Source organism: Oncorhynchus masou, chromosome 4, assembly GCF_036934945.1.
Source record: "Oncorhynchus masou masou isolate Uvic2021 chromosome 4, UVic_Omas_1.1, whole genome shotgun sequence".
Taxonomy (NCBI): Eukaryota; Metazoa; Chordata; class Actinopteri; order Salmoniformes; family Salmonidae; genus Oncorhynchus; species Oncorhynchus masou.
This window is the reverse complement of record NC_088215.1, coordinates 4,977,213-4,999,037: the sequence shown is the minus strand read 5'-3', so window position 1 is coordinate 4,999,037 and position 21,825 is coordinate 4,977,213. Positions and strand designations below refer to the sequence as shown.

The 21,825-nt window shown below is 43.4% G+C and overlaps 1 pseudogene; it reads right to left on the bottom strand.

The window, feature by feature from the left end:
• Positions 1 to 5,654: 5,654 nt before the first annotated feature.
• Positions 5,655 to 21,825, bottom strand: part of LOC135520296 (ribosome-binding protein 1-like) — a 28,615-nt pseudogene continuing 12,444 nt past the window's right edge.

The window sequence follows — 21,825 nt, the reverse complement described above, 5'->3', positions numbered from 1 at the left end:
AGAGTCAAACGGAGTGTAAAATGGAGTCTTTTAATAAAGTCCACGTAACATGCTCCATAACACTAAAAGGTACATACATAAACAAACATGGGTACGAGGACCCGACGCGCACCTATACAACATAAAACTACACTGACAATAAAACTACACTGACAAAGACATGCGGGGAAACAGAGGGTTAAATACACAACAGGTAATGAATGGGATTGAAAACAGGTGTGTGGGAAGACAAGACAAAACCAATGGAAGATGAAAAATGGACCAATGATGGCTAGAAGACCGGTGATGTCGAACAAGGAGAGGCAACGACTTCGGCAGAAGTTGTGACAGTACCCCCCCTCCCTGACGCGCAGCTCCAGCTGCGCGTCGACACCGGCCTCGGGGACGACCCGGAGGGCGAGGTGCAGGGCGATCCGGATGGAGACGGTGGGATTCAGATAACATGGAAGGATCTAACATGTCCTCCACCGGAACCCAGCATCTCTCCTCCGGCCCGTACCCCTCCCAGTCCACGAGGTACTGAAGGCCCCTCGCCTGACGTCTTGAATCCAAAATGGATCGAACAGAGTACGCCGGAACCCCCTCGATGTCTAGAGGAGGCGGAGGAACATCACGCACTTCAGCCTCCTGGAGCAGGCCAGCCACCATCGGCCTGAGGAGAGACACATGGAACAAGGGGTTAATACGGTAATGAGTGGGCAGTTGTAACCTATAACATACCTCGTTCACTCTCCTCAGGACTTTAAACGGCCCCACAAACCGCGGACCCAGCTTCCGGCAGAGCAGGCGAAGGGGCAGGTTTCGGGTCGAGAGCCAGACCCTGTCCCCTGGTGCGAACACTGGGGCCTCACTGCGGCGACGGTCTGCGCCAATTGTCTGGTGCCTTATGGCACACTGAAGGTGGACGTGGGCTGCCTCCCAGGTTACCTCAGCGTGCCGAAACCAATTGTCCACCGCAGGGGCCTCGGTCTGGCTCTGATGCCAAGGAGCCAGAACCGGCTGATACCCTAATACACATTGAAAGGGAACCGCAGAAACCTACCCACATCCTGGTTAACTCTCTCTACCTGCCCATTACTCTCGGGGTGAAAACCTGAGGTAAGACTAACCGAGATCCCCAGACGCTCCATGAACGCCTTCCAGACCCTTGATGTGAACTGGGGACCCCGATCAGACACTATATCCTCAGGCACCCCATAGTGCCGGAAAACGTGTGTAAACAGGGCCTCTGCAGTTTGTAAGGCCGTAGGGAGACCGGGCAAAGGGAGGAGACGAAAGGACTTTGAAAACCGACCCACAACGACCAGGATCGTGGTATAACCCTGTGAAGGTGGAAGATCAGTCAAAAAATCCACCGACAGGTGCGACCACAGCCGTTGAGGAAAGGGTAGAGGTTGTAGCTTACCTCTGGGCAGGTGTCTAGGAGCCTTGCACTGGGCGCACACCGAGCAGGAAGAAACATAAATCCTCATGTCCTTAGCTAAAGTGGGCCACCAGTACCTCCCTTCAAGACAGCGCATCGTCCGACCTATCCCAGGATGACCAGAGGAGGTTGACGTGTGAGCCCAATAGATCAATCGGTCGCGGACAGCAGACGGAACATACAGACGACCAGCTGGACACTCAGGGGGAGAGGGCTCTGCACGTGACGCCCGCTCATTGTCCGCGTCCAGCTCCCACACTACAGGCGCCACCAGACACGAAGCTGGGAGTATGGGAGTGGGATCCATGGATCGCTCCTCTGTGTCATACAGCCGAGACAATGCGTCTGCCTTAACGTTCTGGGAGCCTGGTCTGTAAGAAAGAGTAAACACAAAACGAGTGAAAAACATGGCCCACCTTGCCTGGCGAGGATTCAATCTCTTCGCCTGCCGGATGTACTCCAGATTGCGGTGGTCAGTCCAGATGAGAAAAAGGTGTTTAGCCCCCTCAAGCCAATGCCTCCACACCTTCAAAGCTTCTACGACAGCTAACAGCTCTCGGTTCCCCACATCATAGTTTCGCTCTGCCGGGCTGAGCTTCTTCGAAAAGAAAGCACAGGGGCGAAGCTTCACTGGCGTACCCGAACGCTGAGAGAGCACTGCTCCTATCCCAGCTTCGGATGCGTCCACCTCCAGTATGAATGGCAAAGAGGGATCCGGATGAGCCAGCACAGGCACCGAGGTATACAGAGTCTTCAGGTGCTCAAAAGCCCTGTTCGCCTCAGCCGACCACTGCAAAGCGCACCGGCCCCCCTTTAGCAGTGAGGTAATGGGAGCAGCCACCTGACCAAAACCCCGGATAAACCTTCGGTAGTAATTGGAAAACCCCAAAAAACGCTGCAACTCCTTTACCGTGGTTGGAGTCAGCCAATTACGCACGGCTGTAATGCGGTCGCTCTCCATCTCCACTCCTGAAGTGGAAATCCGATGCCCTAGGAAGGAGATGGATTGTTGGAAGAATAAGCATTTCTCAGCCTTGACATATAGATCATGCTCCAACAGGCGACCAAGCACCCTGCGCACCAGGGACACATGCTCGGAGCGTGTAGCGGAGTATATCAGAATATCATCGATATACACCACTACACCCTGCCCGTGCAGGTCCCTGAAGATCTCATCTACAAATGATTGGAAAACTGATGGAGCATTCATCAACCCATATGGCATGACCAGGTACTCATAATGACCTGAGGTGGTGCTAAATGCCGTCCTCCACTCATCACCCTTCCAAATACGCACCAGATTGTATGCACTCCTGAGATCCAATTCTGTGAAAAAACGTGCCCTGTGCATTAACTCAATAACCGTATTGATCAGAGGTAGTGGGTAACTATATTTCACTGTGATTTTATTAAGACCTTGATAATCAATGCACGGGCGTAAATCGCCATCCTTTTTTTTCACAAAAAGGAAACTCGAAGAGACGGGTGAAATGGATGGCTGAATGAACCCCTGATGCAGGGATTCAGAGACATATGTCTCCATAGCCTCCGTCTCCACTTGCGACAGGGGATACACGTGACTCTTGGGATAAGCAGCGTCTACCAGGAGATCTATCGCACAATCCCCCCGTCGATGGGGTGGTAATTGAGTCGCCTTCTTTTTACAGAAGTCGAGAGCCAAATCGGCATATTCGGGGGGAATGCGCACGGTGGAGACCTGGTCTGGACTTTCCACCGTAGTAGCACCAACGGAAACCCCTAAACACCTACCTGAGCATTCTCGCGACCACCCCGTGAGAGCCCTCTGTGGCCAAGAAACAGTGGGGTTATGGCAAACTAGCCAGGGTAGGCCTAGCACCACAGAATATGCAGGAGAATCAATAAGGAAAAGACTAAATATTCTCCTTGTGACCCTCCTGCGTTATCATACACAAAGGTGCGGTTACCTCCCTGATAAACCCTGACCCTAATGGTCGACTATCTAAGGCATGAATAGGGAAAGGCATATCCACAGGAAAAATAGGGATCCCTAAACTATGAGCTAGACTTTTATTAATGAAATTCCCAGCCGCACCTGAATCTACTAGCGCCTTATACTGGGAATGCAGTGAAAAATCAGGAAAAGAGACAGAGACAAACATTAGTGCAGCAGAGGGCTCTGGATGAGAATGGTGCCTACTCACCTGGGGTGAAGCCAGAATGCCCTGCCTGCCTTCTCTATTCCCAGAAGAAACAACCCGGCACCAACCAGCAGTGTGCCCTCTGCGACCATGAATGGTGCTCGAGCGGGAACCCCCTCCGGTCTCCCTGCGCACCATCCCTCCCAATTCCATAAGTTCGGGAGAGAGGGTGCGGGAGGATAGAACAACCAGACCACCGATCTAGACGTCCACGAGTAGCCAGCATGTTGTCCAGCTTGATGGACATGTCCACCAGCTGGTTGAAGGTGAGGGTGGTGTCTCTACAGGCCAGCTCCCGACGGACGTCCTCGCATAGACTACAACTGTAATGGTCGATCAGGGCCCTGTCGCTCCAACCAGCGCCGGCAGCCAAGGCCCTAAACTCCAAAGCAAACTCCTGTGCACTCCTCGTCTCCTGCCTCAGATGTTAGAGGAGCTCACCCGCTGCTTTGCCTTCAGGTGGATGATCGAATATGGTCCAACGCCGCATCCTCCCTTCTACACACAGCGCTGGCCCATTCCAGGGCTTTCCCGGTGAGGCATGAGATGAGGGCGTAACTCTTCTCACGGTCAGATGGTACTGGGGAGGCCGTGGCTAGATATAAGTTCAGCTTAAGGAGGAAACCCTGGCAGCCGGCAGTATCTCCGTTGTATCCCGTGGGTAGGGATAAATGGATCTTCGATTCCGGAGAGGAAAAAACGTTCATGGGAGATTCCGGTTGTGGTGGTGGTGGCGCTGGAGAAACTCCCTGTCTCTCCCAGCGATCCATTTTCTGGACAATGCGATCCATGGCGGAGCTTATACAGTCAAGCTCCCTCGCTTGTTCCTGAACGCGTTCCTCCAGCTCCATGGGCATAGTGTCCTCTCCTGCTGACTTCATATTATTGGTCAGAGATTCTGTCAGGCATAGGTGTATAGGTGGCAGGGAAGTCAGGCGCAGGAGAGTCAAACGGAGTGTAAAATGGAGTCTTTTAATAAAGTCCACGTAACATGCTCCATAACACTAAAAGGTACATACATAAACAAACATGGGTACGAGGACCCGACGCGCACCTATACAACATAAAACTACAATGACAATAAAACAGAGGGTTAAATACACAACAGGTAATGAATGGGATTGAAAACAGGTGTGTGGGAAGACAAGACAAAACCAATGGAAAATGAAAAATGGATCAATGATGGCTAGAAGACCGGTGACGTTCGAACGCCGAGCACCGCCCGAACAAGGAGAGGCAACGACTTCGACAGAAGTCGTGACACCTCCCGAGTGGCGCAGTGGTCTTAGGCACTGCATTGCAGTGCTAGCTGTGCCACTAGAGATTCTGGGTTGGAGTCCAGGCTCTGTTGCAGCTGGCCGCGACTGGGAGACCCATGGGCGGCGCACATCATTCGGGTTAGGGGAGGGTTTGGCCGACAGGGTTGTCCTTGTCCCATCGCGCATTAGCGACTCCTGTGGTGGGCCGGGCGCAGTGCACGCTGACACAGTTGCCATGTGTACGGTGTTTCCTCCGACCCATTTGTGCGGCTGTCTTCTAGGTTAAGTGGGCATTGCGCAGTGGGCATTGTGTTGGGTGTCGGAGGACGCACGGCTCTTGACCTTTGCTTCTCCCGAGTCTGTACGGGAGTTGCAGCAATGAGACAAGACCAACTACCACTTGGATACCATGAAAAATGGTGGTTAATATAGTATCTTGGTTGACGGAGGCCCCGACGCCATCAGCAAAATGTTGGAAATCTCTTGAAATCCCAAAACAAAATTCCTTGAATTGGTTGTTGGCCATCTATAGACGTTAGGGTAGAAAGGCCTCGGTAACATCCAGGTACTGACATTCCCATTCAAGCTCAAACCTGCATAAAACCCAAGTTGTACCACCTCAATATGAACTTTTAAAAAACATATTTAGATATTGTTTTTCACATGAATGAACATACAAAATAGAAACAGAAGTTGAATCTGAATGTAAATCCATGTTTACTCTAGAGCTCCACCAGATCCAGCCATTCTGGTGTCTCGTCCTCCTGTCGTAACCATTATGGGGCATGTAGATCACAGGAAGACCACTCTGCTGGACAGCCTTGAGAAGAGCCAGTTGGCTTCACCCAGCACATTGGGGCCTTCCTGGGTAGGGAAACACCTCGACTCCACAAGAAGTGTTGTTTTGTCATCCACGCAAATTTGCTTGAGATTTGACTAAATGTTTTATGAAACCAAACGAGCTGCTCGCAGTAGTGAATCTTACAGAATCTAGCTGAATGAATATTAATATTGTCTGAAAATGTTAACACCGACAGCTCCCCTCAGACCTGTCCCCATATCTGCTCTTTTCTTGAGACCACCTGTCAGATGCAGATCATTAAAGGCTAAACTGTAAAAGTTGTTTCTCAACCTGGTGCCATGATGCCTCATAGCAATGCATATTTTGAATATACCAAATCTCTTGGTGAGGTTCGATTTAGCTTCACAGATTTCAAAAGGTTCCATCGTTCCCGCTTCGGGGGAAAAGATCACATTCTTGGACACCCCAGGGCACGATTAAGCATCTCCAATCCAAAATTAAATCTAGAATCGGCTTCCTATTTCGCAACAAAGCATCCTTCACTCACGCCGCCAAACTTACCCTAGTAAAACTGACTATCCTACCGATCCTCAACTTCGGCGATGTCATCTACAAAATAGCTTCCAACACTCTACTCAGCAAACTGGATGCAGTCCATCACAGTGCCATCCGTTTTGTTACTAAAGCACCTTATACCACCCACCACTGCGACCTGTACGTTCTTGTTGGTTGGCCCTCGCTTCATACTCGTCGCCAGACCCACTGGCTCCAAGTCATCTATAAGTCTATGCTAGGTAAAGCTCCGCCTTATCTCAGTTCACTGATCACGATAACACCCACCCATAGCACACGTTCCAGCAGGTATAGCTCACTGATCATCCCCAAAGCTAACACCTCATTTGGCCACCTTTCCTTCCAGTTCTCTGCTGCCAGTGACAGGAACGAATTGCAAAAATCTCTGAAGTTGGATACTTTTATTTCCCTCACCAACTTTAAACATCAACTATCTGAGCAGCTAACCGGTCGCTGCAGCTGTACATAGTCCATCTGTAAATAGCCCACCCAATCTACCTCATCCCCATACTGTTTTTATTTTATTTACTTTTCTGCTATTTTGCACACCAGTATCTCTACTTGAACATCATCATCTGCTCATTTATCACTCGTTAATCTGCTAAATTGTAACTATTCGCTCCTATGGCCTATTTATTGCCTACCTCCTCATGCCTTTTGCACACACTGTATATAGACTATTTTTTTCTACTGTTGTCATTGATTTGTTTGTGTTATTGGCAATGTTCAAGATGCCAATGGTCACGTTTTTGACAAAAGTACATAAAACTTACATTTTACACAGAAATACTAAATATAGGCCCTACAGAGTAAGACTAAACCTTCAACAGTAAGGTTTAACACCACACACACTTCTGCGCACACAGAGGAGAATAGAAGCCTTACAGTGTTTGCACTCTTCCCTTGCACCATCTCTCTCAGCTGTTTGAGATCATCCTCTAATGAGACCACCTTGCTCTCCCTCTCCTTCAGACTGCTCTGAAGCTGGTCTGTGTCTGCTGAGCTCTCCACCTGCACAACAGATTCAATACAATTCAAATTACTTTCAATTATTAATACATTTTTCCCATGAGGGAAGTTTTGGTGTGGAATGGAACATATAGTACCATACACAAATACAGGATTGTAAGAGAGCAATGTTGAATTTCAACTCTAAGTTGCTGACAGGTTTGCCAATTTACAGCATCAGTGATCTTCACCTCCATCTTGGCTCGCAACGTCTGCAGTTGTTCTTCGAGGGACGTCACGATGCTCTCTTTTTCCTTAAGGCTGACATGGGAAAACTAAGTTATTAGGTTGTGATACAGTAAGAGACTTATTTAAAAGCACAAATACTAGGCCAGACTAGACAGGGATAATCAACTATTTCCCTAGAGGTCCAAAACTTCTGGGACATGTTCAATAGGCAAATGTTGTGAAATGTTGATTTTTTACTAGGCAAATGTGGCAGATAGAATTGTCATGAATAGAGCTGATGTGATTCCTCATCCTTTACGTGTACATCGTGTTACTATCGGAACATTACACAACATTGTGTTCTACTGAACACTGCCTTGGTTTCATTCTTCAGACACCAGGCGAGTGAACTCACTTTCTAGTCAATAATAAACTGACCAATTAACAAACAGGCAGTACTTTGTCCCTAGAGGGCCAATAATTGAATAATAGGCTTGCCATTGGAGATTTGTGCAAACTGGCAAAGTAAGCAAAGTGAATAGTTTATAATAGAACTATAACAATAGAAATATAACAGATTCCTCCCATACCTGTTCTGTAGGAGTTCAATCTCTGTCGTGTTGTCTATCTGCACCAGCTGTTCTTCGACAGGTGATTGCTCCTCCTCTTCCTTCATACTGATGTACCAGAAAAACAAATCAACTTAATGTTTTTAAACCTTTTATGGAATGATTATGACTTCAGATTCGATAGTGTTTGGTTTTGGGCGTGGATCCATTTGTTCGTCTACATAAGTCACCAGTAAACTTTACTTCCCTAAAAGAGTGGGAATTCTTAACCTTTGTATTTATATATGTAACAGAACAGATACTGTAGTATAGTTAGACACAGACAGCTAAGTGAGGTGAGACAAGATGTGTGTAATAATAGCAGTGGGGAGCAGAATTGGAACACAAGAACACGGTTGTATACATGTGCTGAGGACCGCAGCTCTAACCACTTGGCTAAACCAACCCCAGGCCACATGGTGTCCCAGTAAAAGTGAATCTAGCACTTTCGGTAGAGAAAGTTGGATACTGAGATTCGATACATGGTATCTAACAGCAATATGACTCAATGTACCTGTTATTTGGCTCTTCAACCTCAGTGGAGTTGTCAACCTGTTTAGAAACAAGATGGATAGGAAAACTGAGCAACTAAATTAAGTTCATGAAGGCCTTGTCACATGAACACATTTTTATTTTTAAAAATTATAACAATAGAATTTATTATTTTGTGTTACTGTAGTGTAAAACTTTTATTTAAGTCAATTTTTTTAGTGTAGTGCCTTTGTTACAACTATAAAACGGAAAGCATGTGTTGGAACTGTAACCGCTTTTTATAACAAAAAACATATATAATCCAACCACCTAGACGCACAGTCAGCAAGACTTGCTTCGAATGATGAAAACACCATAGCCTAATCATAAGCGCCATGTTTGCTTGATAGTCAAAATAAGTAAGCAATAATGGCGTTATAATGAAAATATGTTTTTTGCTTGAGATGTAAGGTCTGCCCTCTGTGTTTACATTTTGTGCTGATAATCGGCCCGTAGCATTGTCAGTGGCTTGTTCTATCCAAACGGTGTGGTCCCTTATCTCACCGTTTCAATTGGTGGCGGCGCGGACACCTGCTCGGTGCGCACCATTCTGGTATTTTTGCACTTAGGCATCGGAGGTGTAAATTCAGGCTTGAAGCTCAGAATCCGAAGAATAATCAGAGACGTCATAATTCATTTCTGCCCAGTCATATTTAATTTCTTCTCCGCCATAAGTAGTTTTCGTTCAGATTCTGTGGCAATGCTAACGCAGCATGTGCAGCCATTCTTGGTCTTCTTGCCATTGTAAAAATTATGCACGCACTTATTGTGTGCTCCAAGAAGACTGATAAGATTATAATTCGAATAGATCAATACAATGGCCCGACCTGTTCTTCATTCACAATTGGTGCATAATTGACTTCCCTTCGCTCATCAATTCACCCATATCATACTTTACTTCATTTATTTAGTCTGTTATATGTGTGAAATTAGTTTCGGTATAGTTTAGGCAGTGGAGGCTGCTGAGGGGACGATGCCTCATAATGGCTGGAATGGAGTCAATGGAATGGTATCAAACAAAGATGTGGTTTCCGTGTGCTTGAAAACACTCCATTGCAGCCATTATTATGCGCTATCGTCCCCTCAGCAGCCTCCACTGAGGTTAGGTTGAGAAACAGGCAATTATCGGGGTGATTATCAACTGGGCTCGGCAACTGGCTAGAGGAGGATGGGAGCAGGCCTACTGTCAGGAGGGGCAATGGGAGAAATACAAAATGACATGCCCTCCTAAAACTGGTTATAAATCAAGTTTTGTTTGTGATATTAAGATTCTAACAACGGAAATCAATTACTTGAAATGGCTTACTAAATTCTGGCATACATGAAGATTCTAGGATTTGCGTATGCCAAAAAATGATTGATAAATTCCAAACTGTTACACGCATGTTTTCATTGATATAGTCAGAGCTGCAGCCCCATCTGGAAAACACCCTCCATTCACTTTTTATGGTAACAAGAACACCCTCATTTGCTCTACGATTTGGAACTTTTGGAGCTGAGTGGAACAGCAAATATGATACAATTTCTGTTGAGGTGTGGGCAGAATCTTTTAATCCTTTGCAGTGACTTTTTCCAAAGATAACTACATGCTGCCTATAGTTGTGTATCTCCTGCCTTGGTATAGGCTCTTGCATAATAGCATATTTAATATGTCAGTCTTATCACACAGCAATACTGTAGCCTACCTACACAGTCATAGGCTACCAGTCTATGTGCATAGACTTCAGGAAGCATACAACACCTACCTCTGCAACATCTATCAGAGGCCAGAATATAGAAATTGTAGAGGAATATAAATATCTGGGTGTCCTTTTGGACAATAAGCTTCAGTGGAGTAAATGTACAGACCTGATCTACAAAAAGAGCCAACAGAGACTGTACTTTCTAAAAAGTTGGGTTCTTTTAATATAGACTGTACTATATTGACTCTGTTTTACAAATCCTTTGAGAGTATTTTAACTTTTTGTATTGTTTGTTGGTTTGGCAATGCCACTGTCAGCCAGAGAAGCATGCGGAGGAGGATTATTACCACAGCAAGCAAGGTACTTGGAGTCAAACAGACAGGCCTGGATGAGATCTTTAAGGTCAGGGCCCTCCGTAAGGCTCATTTTCCTGTGATGGTTAGGGCTAAAATAAAGGTTAGAGTGACTGGGTTAGCCCGACTAGCACGTTTACAGAGTATCAGGTTATCATGTGGTCAAGGTGTCAAGGTATGTAACCAGTGAGAGGTGGGGTCCACTGACCAGCGAAGGCGTTGGCCTCCTGTTGAGCCTGGTCTAGTTGGTCCTGCATGGTGTTGCTGGTGTCCTGGGACTTCTGGAGCCTCTGGCTCACCTCAACCAGCCTCTGCTGCCAGGCCCACTTGCTTGCCGCCTGGCACGCCTATGGATGAGCACGGAAACAGCTTATCATCATGTGCAATGCGTCTATTATGTATGCACGTTCCTTATATATTGCCTTGTTAAATAAAGGTAAAAAAATATATAAGATGCATAAGAGACCTGGGGCCGTTCCAGAAAGTTACATACATCAATGAGTTAGCCAAAAATGCCTTAACTATTTTAAGTCTATTTCTCAATGATTTGACAGCAACAACCAATACACATATTTAGATGTCTTAATCAACCAGGAAATCAAGAGTTATTTGTGGCTGTTTAGCTAAGTTAGCCGGCTAATATACTTGCTGTCTGGAATACCTTACCGTATGACCTGGGTCCGGTTCCCCAAAAGCAAGTTAATCGTAAGAACATTTGTAGGAGCATCACTAAACCTCAGAGCTGTTTTCCAAAACCATTATTACTAAAGTAGCATTTGAAAATGCTTGTTAATAACAGACTGCCTTCGACCACGTGTAGAACAGCTAAGTGATGTAAGGGTGGATTGATAAGGGAATTTATTTGTTTAAGGTAATGACTAAAGATTCCACCCTGAAACGTATAAGACCAATACTATATGTGTGGGACAAGTTAAGAGGGAGAACTATGTGGAGAAAACAGAGGCTGGTAGACTACACATGACAACAGGAGGGCCCTTCCAAGGCCTCTCTTATCTGGGGAGGAAAAGAACAGCGAGAAACTGCCAACATTTACATACATTTACATTTAAGTCATTTAGCAGACGCTCTTATCCAGAGCGACTTACAAATTGGTGAATTCACCTTCTGACATCCAGTGGAACAGCCACTTTACAAGGCTGGTAGAAAAGTAATAAAACGGTCTGTGTCTGTGCATAGAGGGGGTTATAAAGTCTGTCCAAATTTTGATTGAGGGGAGTGCTCTCATGAATAAAATACAACAAACCTTTTGCAGAATCTGAGTCTTTGCCTAATTCTTATTAACTCTCGCCTTACAACCTAGGGGGGATTGGTCAAAGCTATAGTGATTGTTATCATCATTGGGATTGAAAATTCTCGTGACAGACATTCTATGGATCATTTAGCTATTTGATTTAGAATTTTCGGACCCGTTTAGGTACCCCCCAAAAATATTAAAAATAAATAAATTATCTGACGCATTTTGACAGGGGCAAACCAACCGACATGTACGTGTTTGTGAGAGTCTCATCTTTCCACAGAGGAGTCATTAGTGTGACGCCCAAACTGTTCGGACGATACAGGCAGAAGTTGGGAAATCGGCTCTTCCGATGATTCCCAAGACGCTACAGATTTAGCGAGAAGACCAATTTTTGGTGTAACAAACACCACTCTAGCTCTGCCACCTTTCACAGCAGATGCGGAAGTGCAACGTCAGCGGATTTAGACACATTCATTGCAAAAACCAAATAACTAGCTTAAACTGACAGATTATGATGGGAATTTTGGTAACAATTTAGTTGACACTCAGCATCATAACACGTTATGACATGGTCATAACCATTCTATAATTAAGTGATAATGCCCGAGAAGCCAGTGTTTGGAGGATATATTGGCATGGGTGTTAGTCGGCAAACCGTGCCAATACATCCTCCAAACACCAGCTTCGAGGGCATTATCCCTTTTATACAATGGGTTACCAACATATTAAAACAATGGATTTACATAAACACTAAATTGATTAATTTATTGCTACTATTTCATCTTTCCACAAGATATAGTCCCAACAAACCCAGGGTTGCTACCCAAACCGACCGGTTGTTCGTTCAATCAGTTCGATTGCCAGAGACGCGACCCAGTCATTAAGTCTTTTTATTCTATGGATGTTCGTTCTAAATGTTCTATTGCCATACAGGCTGGCAACGTTCTTATCCCTTGCTTGCTAGCTAGCAAACCATGGCTAATTTACAGTCACATCAAACAGTGCAGCCAGAACAACAAAGTAGCTGCATTTGCTTAAGCTGTTTTCTAACTACATTTATTTGGATACATCCATAACAATGAGCTAATGGGCGATTTCATGATTTCAACTGGCTGAGAAAAACTGCCTGCCTGTCTCATCCTGACTCCCTACACATTCATTACTATGCAACATCGAATTTGAATATAGAAACAATGTTGCAAATGTCAGAGAGACAGACAGCAAGGTTTATACAAATCTCTGCTGTTGAAAACTAAATGTTAGTCTAAAAGAAATGTGAGATAATGTCTAGATGCTTTTTATAGTGGAGATAAAGTTTATAAATTGCCTGGCTGGACTGATGAGACAGTGGATTACGCAGTCAGATGGAACAGTGAATAGGAATTTCAACGTCATAGATTTAGCCGGTGGTACTTTGTGGAATAGACACCAGCTTTAACTAATCAGCATTCCAGATTAGACCCACCCCTTGTATGTGTCATAACAGCTGACAACCTGTTATAATAATGGTCATAACATATATTTAGACCTGTTGTGACACTTACATAAGAGTGTCACAACCCACAAAACCTACCACACAAGGCAAAACATGGCATTACACCATAGTCTACGTGTCAACAGTTATATATATATATATACATACATACACACACACACAACATTTAAATAAAATGTTCCATATTAAATTATCATTGTAATTGCGCACATATTGGGGTCAGACATGCATCTATCCCAATGCTCTGTTGATGATGACTGGAATGAATACAGGAGTAGATTTCAGGAGCAGGACAAGAACACCCTCTTTTTGATGGATGACTGATATAAGAGCATGTATGTGATAGGCCTATCTGGCTTATATGATTATGATGGTCATAATGCTTAATGACATTGTCATAAAGTGTATTTTCTTAAACCAAGAGAAGTGACACAGAATGGTCATAATATTTCATGAAAGTGTCAGTACTTTCGACAAGTTATTTAAAAGGAAAAAAAACGAAAGAATTTATTACATCAAAGGATTTAACAAACTTTAAAATGAAAGGAAACTTATTGGCAGAAACTGACACTTAATTAGGTGTCATATCCATCCATAAAATAACATGAGTGTTCTGACAATATTATGACAAGTTATGTCAGCTGTTCTGACAAGTGTTACCAGATGTTTTTATTATGCTAATTTGATTTCCTTGGGGGCACGGAAATCAACTCTGGGGGGGTTAAGTAGTTTGTAGTAGATTAGTTGGTAGCCTGTGCCTGCTCAGTCAACTCATTTGTTGTGTTTGGAATTACAACGATAGGAGTTGGCTAAAGCAAAAAACAGACTGGAAGCCAAGCCATAATTTTGCAAGTATAGAAACAGGGTAAATTAAATTCTAAAAGATATGAATAACGTTAGTAAGGCACACCGTAGCAAAACAGAACAAAAATATATGTTCTTATGCAACACATTTTAGGTATTACCTCCATATTTCACCAAATTTTCTCCCTACTGACCATGCCTCAACTGTCCACATCGGTTCTAGATTAAAACTGACTGACCTAAGTCCCAAATAAATGACACCCATGTTCTTAGCCGGTGTGCACTGGTACAGTAGAACTGAATTGACTAAAGCAAAGGTTTTAATCTTGTGCCCAAGTCATGATGCCGACTTGTTACATTCTCAACTTGTTTTGAACTCTAACTTATAAACGTACAATAGATACTTTTTTCCACTTCCAACTAAATAAGATAAAACAGGAGGAATGCAAGGCCACACCTCTTGCTCCATTGTTGTCCTCCATTGTGGTTGGATCAAATTTAAGGTCAGAGGTCACTTGGGTGCAGTGGAGATGGAGGGGGGGGCAACTTCATCCTCCTCCGCTCACATGGAACTGGGCAAGTTGCTCCTCTGCAGATGCCACTTTGGCCTCCAGGGCCTTCCTGTGCTCATTGTCAGCCTGCAGGGCTTCAGTCCTCTCGCCCAGGTCCCGGTTCAGATGAACACAGTCCTGCCTCAGCTTGGCCAGCTCCGTGTTCTACCTGGTGGGGGAAAGAGGTCGGAGGGGGACTTGTCAGAAAGATTGCTTGATTTGATGAATTAGAGTAGTGTGACTATTTTTATTTTACCTTTATTTTACTAGGCAAGTCAGTTAAGAACAAATTCTTATTTTCAATACGGCCTAGGAACAGTGGGTTAACTGCCTGTTCAGGCAGAACGACAGATTTGTACCTTGTCAGCTCGGGATTTGAACTTGCAACCTTTCGGTTACCAGTTCAACGCTCTAACCACTAGGCTACCCTGCCGCCACTATGACAGTTTTGGATATGGAGTAACTGTATAACTCAGTTGCTGGTGTCCATGAATGGACATAATTTAGGCTCTTTCGGCCTAAATGTGTTTTGGCATTATATTAATACTTTGTGATAATTGACAATAAAATGGAATGGTATGCTAAGCCTACTGATACATATTCAAAATGCTAGATAAATGTTCCTTTTTGGAGTCTCTTCACCATGTCTGTACCTCATTACATTGTAAAACCAAAATGTATCGGCCCCACAGGGCATGCATAATGGGAGCTAGAGAGAAAGCGTGGGGGGGGGGGGGGGCAGCCCCAATAAACAGTTTGTTGAGAGACTCCACTGATCTGACATTGAGAGTGTCTGCAATAAAATACTTGGCAACCATCTGAATGTGCCCTGGGGTTAGACTGATAGGGAGTCAGGTAATGTTTTAACATATCCACTCTCCTACACCAGGGGCAATGTACTATAGGTCTGGATGTGTCAACACAGCTTCAAGTGTAGATTTTCAAACACAATCTATGATTTACAACCCAAAGACAATTATATATCTTAATGAGTTTATAACTGTCTTATGAACAAACCAAAAAAACAAACCTATTACTTCATGTTTCAGTTGTATTAGATAATTAAGTGCTAGAAAATAACTAATTCTCACCCCTTGAGGAGTTGAATCAGGGGTTTTAATGTTGGGCTGAATTAAACATGTACACATCTGGAAACCCTGTTCTTGAATGAAAATTATGGCCAGAGCTTGCGGGTACAATATTTCTTAGAATTCTTTGTAATGAAAGCAGTCTAACAGTCTACTTCTGAGTGCTGGACATCTTGAATGTTTTAATCAAGTTGGATTACTACTGAGGCTACAGCCTCCAAAGACAGACATTTTTTCCTCTCTCAATTCAGATTTCCTTGATTCCTCAAGTCCCGTCTCCTTTCCGCTTCCTCAAGACTAAGAAAATGGTGGCAGGGAGAGAGGAGTGTTGGGGAATAATCAGAATTGGTTGGTAACATAGGTAAGATGTTTTATAAAGGAATGTTCTGGGAACATGGAAATACAAAAATGTTGGAACTAGTTGATTATTGTTTGCAAATTGTTTTATATAGTGAAAAACACTGCTTTGAAGGGTTTTGTATGATCTATGACCTTCTGATAACTTTCCATTGTGGCTTGATCACCCGCATTGGAAAGCCATTTGAATAATGAAATTATGGTCATTGGTAATACTGCTTTCAGGATAATTTGTGTAATTGCTAAATATGTTTCTTAGCCATATTTGTAATTTGGACCACTGTGAAGGGCATTGCTTTTAACTAAGGATATGCTGCTTTAAGTCTATTTTCCTATGGCCATGGGGGTTAAATCATTTTTCTTTGGAGTTTTTTTCAGTTTAGTGATTTTAATTTGATTCGGTTAGCTGAAATGTTGTTTTACATTACTCTCATACGGAGAGATGTGTGTAAAACATGGGGGAGAATTCAGTTTGAGGGTTTGAATTGAAGTTATACAACTTAAGTGATATGTGAAGGAGTGTATTGTATTGTTGAGTGTATTGTATTGTTGTGTTTGTGTCTCGTCCTCCTGTCGTAACCATTATGGGGCATGTAGATCACAGGAAGACCACTCTGCTGGACAGCCTTGAGAAGAGCCAGTTGGCTTCACCCAGCACATTGGGGCCTTCCTGGGTAGGGAAACACCTCGACTCCACAAGAAGTGTTGTTTTGTCATCCACGCAAATTTGCTTGAGATTTGACTAAATGTTTTATGAAACCAAACGAGCTGCTCGCAGTAGTGAATCTTACAGAATCTAGCTGAATGAATATTAATATTGTCTGAAAATGTTAACACCGACAGCTCCCCTCAGACCTGTCCCCATATCTGCTCTTTTCTTGAGACCACCTGTCAGATGCAGATCATTAAAGGCTAAACTGTAAAAGTTGTTTCTCAACCTGGTGCCATGATGCCTCATAGCAATGCATATTTTGAATATACCAAATCTCTTGGTGAGGTTCGATTTAGCTTCACAGATTTCAAAAGGTTCCATCGTTCCCGCTTCGGGGGAAAAGATCACATTCTTGGACACCCCAGGGCACGATTAAGCATCTCCAATCCAAAATTAAATCTAGAATCGGCTTCCTATTTCGCAACAAAGCATCCTTCACTCACGCCGCCAAACTTACCCTAGTAAAACTGACTATCCTACCGATCCTCAACTTCGGCGATGTCATCTACAAAATAGCTTCCAACACTCTACTCAGCAAACTGGATGCAGTCCATCACAGTGCCATCCGTTTTGTTACTAAAGCACCTTATACCACCCACCACTGCGACCTGTACGTTCTTGTTGGTTGGCCCTCGCTTCATACTCGTCGCCAGACCCACTGGCTCCAAGTCATCTATAAGTCTATGCTAGGTAAAGCTCCGCCTTATCTCAGTTCACTGATCACGATAACACCCACCCATAGCACACGTTCCAGCAGGTATAGCTCACTGATCATCCCCAAAGCTAACACCTCATTTGGCCACCTTTCCTTCCAGTTCTCTGCTGCCAGTGACAGGAACGAATTGCAAAAATCTCTGAAGTTGGATACTTTTATTTCCCTCACCAACTTTAAACATCAACTATCTGAGCAGCTAACCGGTCGCTGCAGCTGTACATAGTCCATCTGTAAATAGCCCACCCAATCTACCTCATCCCCATACTGTTTTTATTTTATTTACTTTTCTGCTATTTTGCACACCAGTATCTCTACTTGAACATCATCATCTGCTCATTTATCACTCGTTAATCTGCTAAATTGTAACTATTCGCTCCTATGGCCTATTTATTGCCTACCTCCTCATGCCTTTTGCACACACTGTATATAGACTATTTTTTTCTACTGTTGTCATTGATTTGTTTGTGTTATTGGCAATGTTCAAGATGCCAATGGTCACGTTTTTGACAAAAGTACATAAAACTTACATTTTACACAGAAATACTAAATATAGGCCCTACAGAGTAAGACTAAACCTTCAACAGTAAGGTTTAACACCACACACACTTCTGCGCACACAGAGGAGAATAGAAGCCTTACAGTGTTTGCACTCTTCCCTTGCACCATCTCTCTCAGCTGTTTGAGATCATCCTCTAATGAGACCACCTTGCTCTCCTCTCCTTCAGACTGCTCTGAAGCTGGTCTGTGTCTGCTGAGCTCTCCACCTGCACAACAGATTCAATACAATTCAAATTACTTTCAATTATTAATACATTTTTCCCATGAGGGAAGTTTTGGTGTGGAATGGAACATATAGTACCATACACAAATACAGGATTGTAAGAGAGCAATGTTGAATTTCAACTCTAAGTTGCTGACAGGTTTGCCAATTTACAGCATCAGTGATCTTCACCTCCATCTTGGCTCGCAACGTCTGCAGTTGTTCTTCGAGGGACGTCACGATGCTCTCTTTTTCCTTAAGGCTGACATGGGAAAACTAAGTTATTAGGTTGTGATACAGTAAGAGACTTATTTAAAAGCACAAATACTAGGCCAGACTAGACAGGGATAATCAACTATTTCCCTAGAGGGCCAAAACTTCTGGGACATGTTCAATAGGCAAATGTTGTGAAATGTTGATTTTTTACTAGGCAAATGTGGCAGATAGAATTGTCATGAATAGAGCTGATGTGATTCCTCATCCTTTACGTGTACATCGTGTTACTATCGGAACATTACACAACATTGTGTTCTACTGAACACTGCCTTGGTTTCATTCTTCAGACACCAGGCGAGTGAACTCACTTTCTAGTCAATAATAAACTGACCAATTAACAAACAGGCAGTACTTTGTCCCTAGAGGGCCAATAATTGAATAATAGGCTTGCCATTGGAGATTTGTGCAAACTGGCAAAGTAAGCAAAGTGAATAGTTTATAATAGAACTATAACAATAGAAATATAACAGATTCCTCCCATACCTGTTCTGTAGGAGTTCAATCTCTGTCGTGTTGTCTATCTGCACCAGCTGTTCTTCGACAGGTGATTGCTCCTCCTCTTCCTTCATACTGATGTACCAGAAAAACAAATCAACTTAATGTTTTTAAACCTTTTATGGAATGATTATGACTTCAGATTCGATAGTGTTTGGTTTTGGGCGTGGATCCATTTGTTCGTCTACATAAGTCACCAGTAAACTTTACTTCCCTAAAAGAGTGGGAATTCTTAACCTTTGTATTTATATATGTAACAGAACAGATACTGTAGTATAGTTAGACACAGACAGCTAAGTGAGGTGAGACAAGATGTGTGTAATAATAGCAGTGGGGAGCAGAATTGGAACACAAGAACACGGTTGTATACATGTGCTGAGGACCGCAGCTCTAACCACTTGGCTAAACCAACCCCAGGCCACATGGTGTCCCAGTAAAAGTGAATCTAGCACTTTCGGTAGAGAAAGTTGGATACTGAGATTCGATACATGGTATCTAACAGCAATATGACTCAATGTACCTGTTATTTGGCTCTTCAACCTCAGTGGAGTTGTCAACCTGTTTAGAAACAAGATGGATAGGAAAACTGAGCAACTAAATTAAGTTCATGAAGGCCTTGTCACATGAACACATTTTTATTTTTAAAAATTATAACAATAGAATTTATTATTTTGTGTTACTGTAGTGTAAAACTTTTATTTAAGTCAATTTTTTTAGTGTAGTGCCTTTGTTACAACTATAAAACGGAAAGCATGTGTTGGAACTGTAACCGCTTTTTATAACAAAAAACATATATAATCCAACCACCTAGACGCACAGTCAGCAAGACTTGCTTCGAATGATGAAAACACCATAGCCTAATCATAAGCGCCATGTTTGCTTGATAGTCAAAATAAGTAAGCAATAATGGCGTTATAATGAAAATATGTTTTTTGCTTGAGATGTAAGGTCTGCCCTCTGTGTTTACATTTTGTGCTGATAATCGGCCCGTAGCATTGTCAGTGGCTTGTTCTATCCAAACGGTGTGGTCCCTTATCTCACCGTTTCAATTGGTGGCGGCGCGGACACCTGCTCGGTGCGCACCATTCTGGTATTTTTGCACTTAGGCATCGGAGGTGTAAATTCAGGCTTGAAGCTCAGAATCCGAAGAATAATCAGAGACGTCATAATTCATTTCTGCCCAGTCATATTTAATTTCTTCTCCGCCATAAGTAGTTTTCGTTCAGATTCTGTGGCAATGCTAACGCAGCATGTGCAGCCATTCTTGGTCTTCTTGCCATTGTAAAAATTATGCACGCACTTATTGTGTGCTCCAAGAAGACTGATAAGATTATAATTCGAATAGATCAATACAATGGCCCGACCTGTTCTTCATTCACAATTGGTGCATAATTGACTTCCCTTCGCTCATCAATTCACCCATATCATACTTTACTTCATTTATTTAGTCTGTTATATGTGTGAAATTAGTTTCGGTATAGTTTAGGCAGTGGAGGCTGCTGAGGGGACGATGCCTCATAATGGCTGGAATGGAGTCAATGGAATGGTATCAAACAAAGATGTGGTTTCCGTGTGCTTGAAAACACTCCATTGCAGCCATTATTATGCGCTATCGTCCCCTCAGCAGCCTCCACTGAGGTTAGGTTGAGAAACAGGCAATTATCGGGGTGATTATCAACTGGGCTCGGCAACTGGCTAGAGGAGGATGGGAGCAGGCCTACTGTCAGGAGGGGCAATGGGAGAAATACAAAATGACATGCCCTCCTAAAACTGGTTATAAATCAAGTTTTGTTTGTGATATTAAGATTCTAACAACGGGAAATCAATTACTTGAAATGGCTTACTAAATTCTGGCATACATGAAGATTCTAGGATTTGCGTATGCCAAAAAATGATTGATAAATTCCAAACTGTTACACGCATGTTTTCATTGATATAGTCAGAGCTGCAGCCCCATCTGGAAAACACCCTCCATTCACTTTTTATGGTAACAAGAACACCCTCATTTGCTCTACGATTTGGAACTTTTGGAGCTGAGTGGAACAGCAAATATGATACAATTTCTGTTGAGGTGTGGGCAGAATCTTTTAATCCTTTGCAGTGACTTTTTCCAAAGATAACTACATGCTGCCTATAGTTGTGTATCTCCTGCCTTGGTATAGGCTCTTGCATAATAGCATATTTAATATGTCAGTCTTATCACACAGCAATACTGTAGCCTACCTACACAGTCATAGGCTACCAGTCTATGTGCATAGACTTCAGGAAGCATACAACACCTACCTCTGCAACATCTATCAGAGGCCAGAATATAGAAATTGTAGAGGAATATAAATATCTGGGTGTCCTTTTGGACAATAAGCTTCAGTGGAGTAAATGTACAGACCTGATCTACAAAAAGAGCCAACAGAGACTGTACTTTCTAAAAAAGTTGGGTTCTTTTAATATAGACTGTACTATATTGACTCTGTTTTACAAATCCTTTGAGAGTATTTTAACTTTTTGTATTGTTTGTTGGTTTGGCAATGCCACTGTCAGCCAGAGAAGCATGCGGAGGAGGATTATTACCACAGCAAGCAAGGTACTTGGAGTCAAACAGACAGGCCTGGATGAGATCTTTAAGGTCAGGGCCCTCCGTAAGGCTCATTTTCCTGTGATGGTTAGGGCTAAAATAAAGGTTAGAGTGACTGGGTTAGCCCGACTAGCACGTTTACAGAGTATCAGGTT